This window comes from Macaca fascicularis, chromosome 12 (genome assembly GCF_037993035.2).
Source record: "Macaca fascicularis isolate 582-1 chromosome 12, T2T-MFA8v1.1".
Taxonomy (NCBI): Eukaryota; Metazoa; Chordata; class Mammalia; order Primates; family Cercopithecidae; genus Macaca; species Macaca fascicularis.
Window position 1 is genome coordinate 70,546,295 of NC_088386.1, and position 8,557 is coordinate 70,554,851.

At 42.0% G+C, this 8,557-nt stretch overlaps 1 non-coding gene across 1 annotated transcript; it reads left to right on the plus strand.

Moving 5' to 3' along the window:
• The first annotated feature begins 5,275 nt into the window (after positions 1–5,275).
• On the plus strand, positions 5,276–5,381 carry LOC123568112 (U6 spliceosomal RNA). The gene has a single exon (XR_006691339.1). It is a non-coding gene; the product is annotated as a U6 spliceosomal RNA (small nuclear RNA).
• The last annotated feature ends 3,176 nt before the right edge of the window (positions 5,382–8,557 follow it).

Here is an 8,557-nt window from a genome sequence, read left to right on the forward strand (position 1 = left end):
CGAGGCCTAGTGCAAGTACTGCCCCGGTCCACGGGAATATCCAACGACAGGAAAACAGACTAACACAAGACTTACGTCCTTTCTCCTGGTTAAAGTTATTACAAGAAGGACTAGAACTTGCTAACCTTACAGGACTTCATAGCCTGTCTGGCTGCTTTCTGTGCGCCACTCTAGGACGTCCACCACTAACCGCTGTCCCTCTGCCATGAGGATCCTCTACCTTTGCCCAAGCTAACAACCTCCGAAACCTCTCGTATGCTCCTATCCTGAACGTGCCCCTATACCTAAACCCCAGTCAGGAGAAGTTTCCCTACTGTTTCTCAGGAACCAATTCCAGCCTCTGCAGCATCACTGCAACGCCCCCTAATATCACCTTAAGGGCTCCATCAGGCATATTCTTCTGGTGTAATGGAACCTTATCTAAGAACCTACCTAGTCCTTCTGTTAATAACCTACTATGTCTCCCTGTCACATTAATTCCCCGGTTGACTCTACTAACTGCTGGCGAGTTCCTAAGGTATACCGGTAACTGGACTAGTGCTGTTATTCACCCAGACCCTAGACCAAGACCTGCACGAGCCATATTTCTCCCCCTCATTGCAGGAATCTCCCTCACCGCATCCTTCATTGCGGCCGGACTGGCGGGGGGAGCCCTAGGTCACACCCTCATAGAAAGTAACAAGTTATACCAACAATTTGCCGTTGCTATGGAGGAGTCGGCTGAGTCCCTTGCCTCCCTTCAGCGGCAGCTTACGTCCCTAGCTCAGGTAACCTTGCAAAACCGGAGGGCCCTAGACCTACTCACTGCAGAAAAAGGTGGTACATGTATATTTCTAAAAAAAGACTGTTGTTTCTACATAAATGAATCAGGACTTGTAGAGGACCGGGTCCAACAGTTACGCAAGTTAAGCACTGAAGTAAAAACACGGCAGTTTGCTTCAGCTGCAGACCAATGGTGGAATTCCTCTATGTTTTCTCTGTTAGCCCCCTTCCTTGGACCCCTGCTAAGTCTACTATTTCTGCTTACCGTAGGACCTTGTGTTGTTAACAGAATTTTACAATTTGTTAGGGAGAGATTTGACACCGTACAACTCATGGTCCTCAGAGCCCAATACCAACCTGTAAACGCTGAAACAGAATCAGACTTATAAGACCCAAGATTGGCTCTAAAGATACCTGAAAAGAAGGGGGGAATGAAAGGAGCTGGGCACATTCCTCAGCCCCGGGCTCAAAACTCCCTGAGCCTAGCACAAACACATCCCATCCTCCCATCCCACCACCATATATCTCTCAAACTCCCTGAGCCCAGTACAAACACCACCTGGAAAGTCTCCGATAAGGAGACAGCCGTTCAAGGTTACTGAAAGCGCAGGAGCCAAAAGAATTTCTTTGTTCCCCTACAACTTTCGGGCTATAAAAAGCAAACGCTCGCATTGTTCGGGGCCCTCTTGTATACTGTGTAAAGGAGGGACCAAGTTCGAACTTGTAGTAAAGATCCTTGCCGCTTGGCTTTGACTCTGGACTCTGGTGGTCTTCTTTGGGGAACAAACAGTCTGGGCATAACATCGGGAGGTGACTAGATCATGGAAGTGGATCCCTCATTAATGGTTTAGCACCATCCATTGGTGATAAGCAAGTTCTTGCTCAGTTCATGTAAGATCTGGTAGTTTACAAGAGTCTGGGACCTCCCCCTCCTCTCTCTCTTGCTCCCGTTCTCACCGTGTGACATGCTTGCTCCCTTTTCACCTTCTGCCATGACTGCGAGCTTCCTGAGGCCCTCACCAGGAGCAGATGCTGGACGCATGCTTGTACAGCCTGCAGAACCATGAGCCAATTAAATGTTTTATTTAAAAATCACCCCTGTTTAGTTAGTTTGCAATTTGATGAAATAAGCTTGCAAAGTTAAGCTAGATTTTTTTTTCTATACCAGTTCCCAGAACATCATACTTGATATGAATATTCTTCCTACAGCCTATAACTAGTGGATCTTTCATGCAGAAGACAGAAACAGGTATCTACTTTTTCCTTTTTAAAACTATTTGTGGCCAGGCGCGGTGGCTCAAGCCTGTAATCCCAGCACTTTGGGAGGCCGAGACGGGCGGATCACGAGATCAGGAGATCGAGATCATCCTGGCTAACCCGATGAAACCCCGTCTCTACTAAAAAATACAAAAAACTAGCCGGGCGAGGTGGCGGGCGCCTGTAATCCCAGCTACTTGGGAAGCTGAGGCAGGAGAATGGCGTAAACCCGAGAGGCGGAGTTTGCAGTGAGCTGAGATCCGGCCACTGCACTCCAGCCTGGGCTGAGATCCGGCCACTGCACTCCAGACAGAGCGAGACTCCGTCTCAAAAAAAAAAAAAAAAAAAATTTGCAATTACTAAAATATGATTCTACATATAACAATGAAAAAAAGGTATACAGAAGGAAAAAGAAACCATTGTCAATTCTACTACCAAAAAGTAACTACTGTTAACACTTTATATTCTTTGAGATTTTTTTTCCTGACTCTATAGATGTGGCACATGCAAGTATGGGTTTGCCCCCTTTCTCTACTTCTTTGAATACAAATAGTTACAGCAGGTGCCATCATATTAATACTAAGTAACAACATTACCCTCTACTAGAGTTATGTTGTTAGGTCCATGGACGGACAGTGACCCAAACTGGACCATTCAGAGTTACCCTGTCTCTGAGGATGAAGCTGCTGGAAATAATCTTTGACCATGTGAAATAAGAAACTGGGAAAACAGTCCAGAGTGAGAGAGATGCATAGAAAGAAACGGTCAAGAGAGAGCCCCTGGCAGCATCCAAGTATTTGGTTCCAATTATCCGAAGGCCTGGAGGAAACTAAACTTTCTTTAGTTTTCCTGGTAGAGCAGATGCTATGGTATGCTGCTTTCCAGATCCTCCCCATCAGGCCCAAGGTATCCACTGCCCGAGATGCCAGGAGAGTCGGTTACTGATGGCTCAAAGCTGAGTCAGTTCCTAGGATTTGCCCTTGTACTAAGGCAGCTGTTTGGACCAAGGCTGCACACTCTTTCCAGGATTATCCTACAAGCAATTATTGGTTAATATATCAATATAAAGGTCTGAGTCCCTTGCCTCAAAAGGGAACAATGCCAGAGCTGACCATGGAATTAACTGTAGCATGGGTTGCACTGGCATCTCAGTTCAACTTTGCCCTTTGCTCTGTCCTGCTTCCTTCACTCTGTTACAGGTATTGATTCAAAGAGCACTGCCTAGAAAACTTTCCATCTCCATCTGTTTCCTGGGAAGATTAACTTAAGCCAGTGGGTTTGGTAGAGCAGTCTAAATGTCCCGTATAATGCATTCTTGCTTTCTTCCTCTGTAATGTGGCATATAATGTATCATAATAAATCACTCTGGCTGGGTGTGGTGGCTCACACCTGTGATCCCAGCACATTGGGAGGCTGAGGAGGGTAGATCACCTGAGGTCAGGAGTTTGAGACCAGCCTGACCAACATGGAGAAATCCCATCTCTACTAAAAATACAAAACTAGCCAGGTGTGGTGGTGCATGCATGTAATCCCAGGTACTGGGGAGGCTGAGGCAAGAGAATAGCTTGAACCCGGGAGGTGGAAGTTGCAGTGAGTCGAGATCGCTCCATTGCACTCCAGCCTGAGCAACAAGAGCTAAACTCCATCTCAATAAAAAAATAAACAAATAAAAAAATAAACAAACAAACCACCCACCATAAGTACTTAAGTTAGCACAAGTGCTTCTTCCTGTTATTTGCAACCAAAGCTCTAACTAACATATTATTTGGTTATGATAAGTTTCTCAAAGTAACTGATGTTACACAAGAGCGATACAGTTTTAAGATTTTAATCCCCATTGCCACATTATCCTTCAGAAATACTGCACCAGCTTACATTCTCATTAATAGTATGCCAAAGTAACCATTTCCTAGACTCTGTCCAACTCTGATATTATCCTTTTTTACTTTTTCATTCAATAAATCTCTATTGAGTGTCTACTATGTGCCTGGCTATGTACTAGGGGCTGGGGATAAATCCTTGCCACAGTGGAGCTTCCATTCTAGGTGTGAAGAGATAGACAATAAACAAAATAAGTAAGTGGTATTGTACACTAGAAGGTGGCAAATGTCATGGAGACACATGACACAGGAGGGGACAGGCAGTGCAGGAGGTGAGGGGCGTCCATGTTATGTGCAGGGGTCAGGGATGCCCTCTCTGAGAAGATGGCTTTTCGGCCAAGATTGGAAGAAGGTAAAGGAAAAAGTCGTAGGCATACTGGTAGGGGCAGAGGGGTTTGGGCAGGAAGAGCATCTGGGGCAGAGAAAACAACCAGGACCAAGTTTTGGAGACTGGAGTATGCCTGTTATGTTCAAGCAGTAGCAACAAGGCAGTATGCAAAGGCAGGGGCAAACGGAGCAAGTGGGAGACTAGGAGATGAGGTTAGTGAGGTAATGAGGGCTGCCATGTCATCTTGAGGAAGGTGGCTTTTTCTTGGTGAGATGGAGAGCCACTAGAGGGATTTTAGTAGAAGAGTACGTGGTTCCCATTTATGATTTGAAGGGCGCACCCTGGCATTAAGAAAAGACTACAGGACAGATGCAATGGTTCACACCTGTAATCCTAGCACTTTGGGAGGCCGAAGTGGGTGGATCACTTGAGGTCAGGAGTTTGAGACCAGCCTGGCCAACATGTCTCTACTAAAAATACAAAAATTAACCAGGCATGGTGGTGCATGCCTGTAGTCCCAGCTACTCTGGAGGCTGAATCATGAGAATCACTTGAACCTGAGAAGCAGAGGTTACAATGACCGAGTTGGAACCACTGCACTCTAGCCTGGGCGACAGAGTGAGACTCTGTCTCAAAAAAAAAAAAAAAAAAGAAAAAGAAAAAGAAAAAGAAAAGAAAAGACTACAGCCATGCATCACTTAATTGATGGGGTACTATTCTGAGAAACGCATTGTTAGGTGATTTCATCATTGTGTGACCACCATAGAGTGAACTTAGACAAACTTAGATGGTGTGACCTACTACACACCTAGACTATACGATATGGTCTATTGCTCCTAGGCTACAAACCTGTACGTCATGCTGTTGGACTGAATACTGTAGGCAATTGTAACACAATGGTATTTGTGTATTTAAACACAGAAAAGCTACCGTAAAAATACAATATTATAATCTTACAAGACCACTGTAGTGTATGTGGCCTGTCATTGATTGACACATTGTTATGCAGAGCATGACTGTATAGTGAAAGTAAAATTGGAAGTAGGATGTGCTGGCTCTGCCAGTGCATACACTAAAGTTGGAACTATATAGAGAAAATTAGCATGATCCTGTGCAAGAATGACATGCAAGTTCCTGAAGTATTTAATATTTTTAAAATACATTTTTAAAAATATTTGAAGTAGGAGAGCAGGTAGAAGACTTTGCCTATCTGCTTGACCAAAACTAATATTTCTTTGTTGTTTATTTTCCATCCAAACATTTTATATATAAATTGGTCATTTGTATTTCTTCTATTGGGAATGGCCTATTTAAGACATTGGATGATTTTTCTATTAGAATATTTACCTTTTTGTATGAATTTTCAATGATATTTAAAATGTTGCTGTTTTTCATATATGTATAGTTCTCTGTCCCCAGTTGTTCCTTCAGTTTAGTGCTGTTTATGATTTTTTTAGATAAAGACATTTTTAATTTTTATAAGAACAGATTTTTAAAAAACATTTTCTTTACAGGTTCTATGTTTAATATCATACTTGGTATTTTGCCAAGATTATTGCTTCAGTCTAGGCTTTTTTGTTGGCAAGCAATAGAAGAAGGCTTAATTAAAGGGAAATTCATTGTAATACAGGGGATTTGAACTGGAACCCAGATGCAGAAGATTTAGCCAGGCTTCATGAGATATTGGGAACCAGGAATTGAAACCTTGTCCAGAACCAAAACATCCTTATCCATTTCTCTAAGCTTGCCTTCTCTCTCCTCTCTGCTTCTCTCTAAGCAACTGCTTCATTCTCCTTTCCTCCTCTTTGATAAGTTGTTTATCTATACACATCACTGATGTGGCCACCTCAGTTCCAAAACTACTGACAAGTGGACTGGTATCTCTGTGCCCCAATTTCAATTTGTGGGAAACAGAAGCTGATTCACACAGTTCATCTAGTAGATTGGCTGGTCCAGGGATCAAGTTCCCATCTCCGCCCTCTCCCAACAAATGAACTGTGGCCAGGGAGTATGGAAGTCACAAGATACGAGGGGCTTATCTTGACGAGGGCATGTACAGAAAGAGCTGTTCTCACAGGGCATATGGGATATGTGTTGAGTCTTTGCCATAAAAGAATATAATCCACATTCATATATATCTTAGTCTAGTACTCTTATAGTTTTTAAACTTTCCATATATCTAAAATAAATTTTTATATTAGGTATGCTTTAGGACTCTCACATTATTTTATTTTGTATTTTATTGCAAAAGGTTAGCCAGTTGTCCCAAAATGTGATTGAAAAATAAATTGAACATGTGCCCAAATTGCTATTGAAATGAACTAGACGTCTTAATTTTTAGACTATTTAAAATACTTTTGACACCGGGCTCAGTGGCTCACGCCTGTAATCCCAGCACTTTGGGAGGCCGAGGTGGGCGGATCACCTGAGGTCAGGAGTTCGAGACCAGCCTGGCCAACATGGTGAAACCCCATCTCTACTTAAAATACAAAAAATTAGCTGGATGTGGTGGTACACACCTGTAATCCCAGCTACTTGGGAGGCCGAGGCAGGAGAATTGCTTGAACCCAGGAGGCAGAGGTTGCAGTGAGCCGAGATTGCGCCACTGCACTCCAGACTGGGGGACACGAGTGAGACTTCGTCTCAAAAAAAAAAAAAATACTTTTGACAACTACTGCTATTGAAATAATGTTTACCTAATTGTTGGAAATTTCTCATGGTTATATGTTTGTTGTTGTTCCTTACCAGTTAAAAAACAGACCAAAGGCTAGGATCGTACCAACAAGATTACTCTACCTAATGGCTCATCAATACAAAAAGAATATGGGAGCCTCCCCGAGGCCACCATGTTTACAAAATCCTTCTCTAGAACTTGGTGAAGAAACAACTGTTGATCAAAGGGTACAAACTTTCAGTTATAAGATGAAGAAGTTTTGGGTATCTAAGGTACAGCATGGGTGGTGGTGGATATGTTAATTAATTTGATTGTGGCAATCCTTACACCATGCATATTGTACACCTTGAATATATACAATCTTTGTCAATTAAGTATTTTTAAAAATCACCCAGAAAGTTTTAAAAGTAAAGGTTTCCCATGTTGAAAAGAAAAGAAATTAAAGAGAGAAAGAAAGAAAAGAAAAGGAAAATCCAGCTGAATTCAGAAAGGCACCATCAGGCAAGTGACAACCATGTCTTTCCCATCCTTTTTTACCTGTGAAAAAGCAAGGTCTCTACACTGAAGAAATCAGAGATTGTAGAAGCAGAAACCATTCAAACAAATTTTAAGGTCTGACAAGATTGTTATTATTTATTTCTAGGGGGTGTGTCATTGCCCAGCAAGATCCTTTTAAAATTCATTATATCATAAATTAAAAAAAAAAAACCTAGTCAAATAACTGTAGCCTAAATGTCACAGTTGAAGTAGATGATTTCTAATGTTTCCTAATGATTTTTAATGTTCCTACAAACGTAAAAATCCTTTATAAACATAAAAGTTCTAGTGAATTTACTGATTTACCAGTTTCCCATGTAAAAATGCATCGGGCTGTATGAAACCATTAATCAAATATTGTATTCCCCAAAGGCATTTAAAATCCACCAAAGTCAACATTCAAAGACTAATTTACCAAAGGCTCATTAAGAAATTAGCACATGTTAAATAATTATTTCAATAGAAAAGCAAACTATTTCTGTATAATGTAAACCACGAAGTGGACACTGCACATGAGCGCACTATAATATGATTTCCAAGAAAGTATTATCTTAAGACTGGGTGGTGACTGAAAGAGGAGAGGGATGGTCATCTCTTTTCCAGTTCTGTAATGGAGACTAGAAAACATTTTAAACAGCTTATTAAAAACCTTTTTAGCAGTTTTTTTTTTTTTTGAGATATAATTGACACCTGGTTGACTCTGCATATTTTAAGTGTAGAATTTGATACACTTAAACATATGTGTATACCTGTGAAACCATCACCATAATCAAGATAATAAACACATTCATCACTCCAAAAAGGTTTCCTTTTTTTTTCTTTTTTGAGATGGAGTCTCGCTCTGTTGCCCAGGCTGGAGTGCAGTGGCACGATCTCAGCTCACTGCAACTTCTGCCTCCTGGGTTCCAGTGATTCTTGTGCCTCAACCTCCTAAATAGCTTGGACTACAGGCGCATGCCAGCATGCTCCGCTAATTTTTATACTTTTAGTAGAGACAGGGTTTCACCATGTTGGCCAGGCTGGTCTTGAACTCGTGACCTCAAGTGATCCACCTGCCTTGGCCTCCCAAAATGCTGGGATTACAGGCATGAGCCACCACGCCCGGCCCCAGAAAGTATT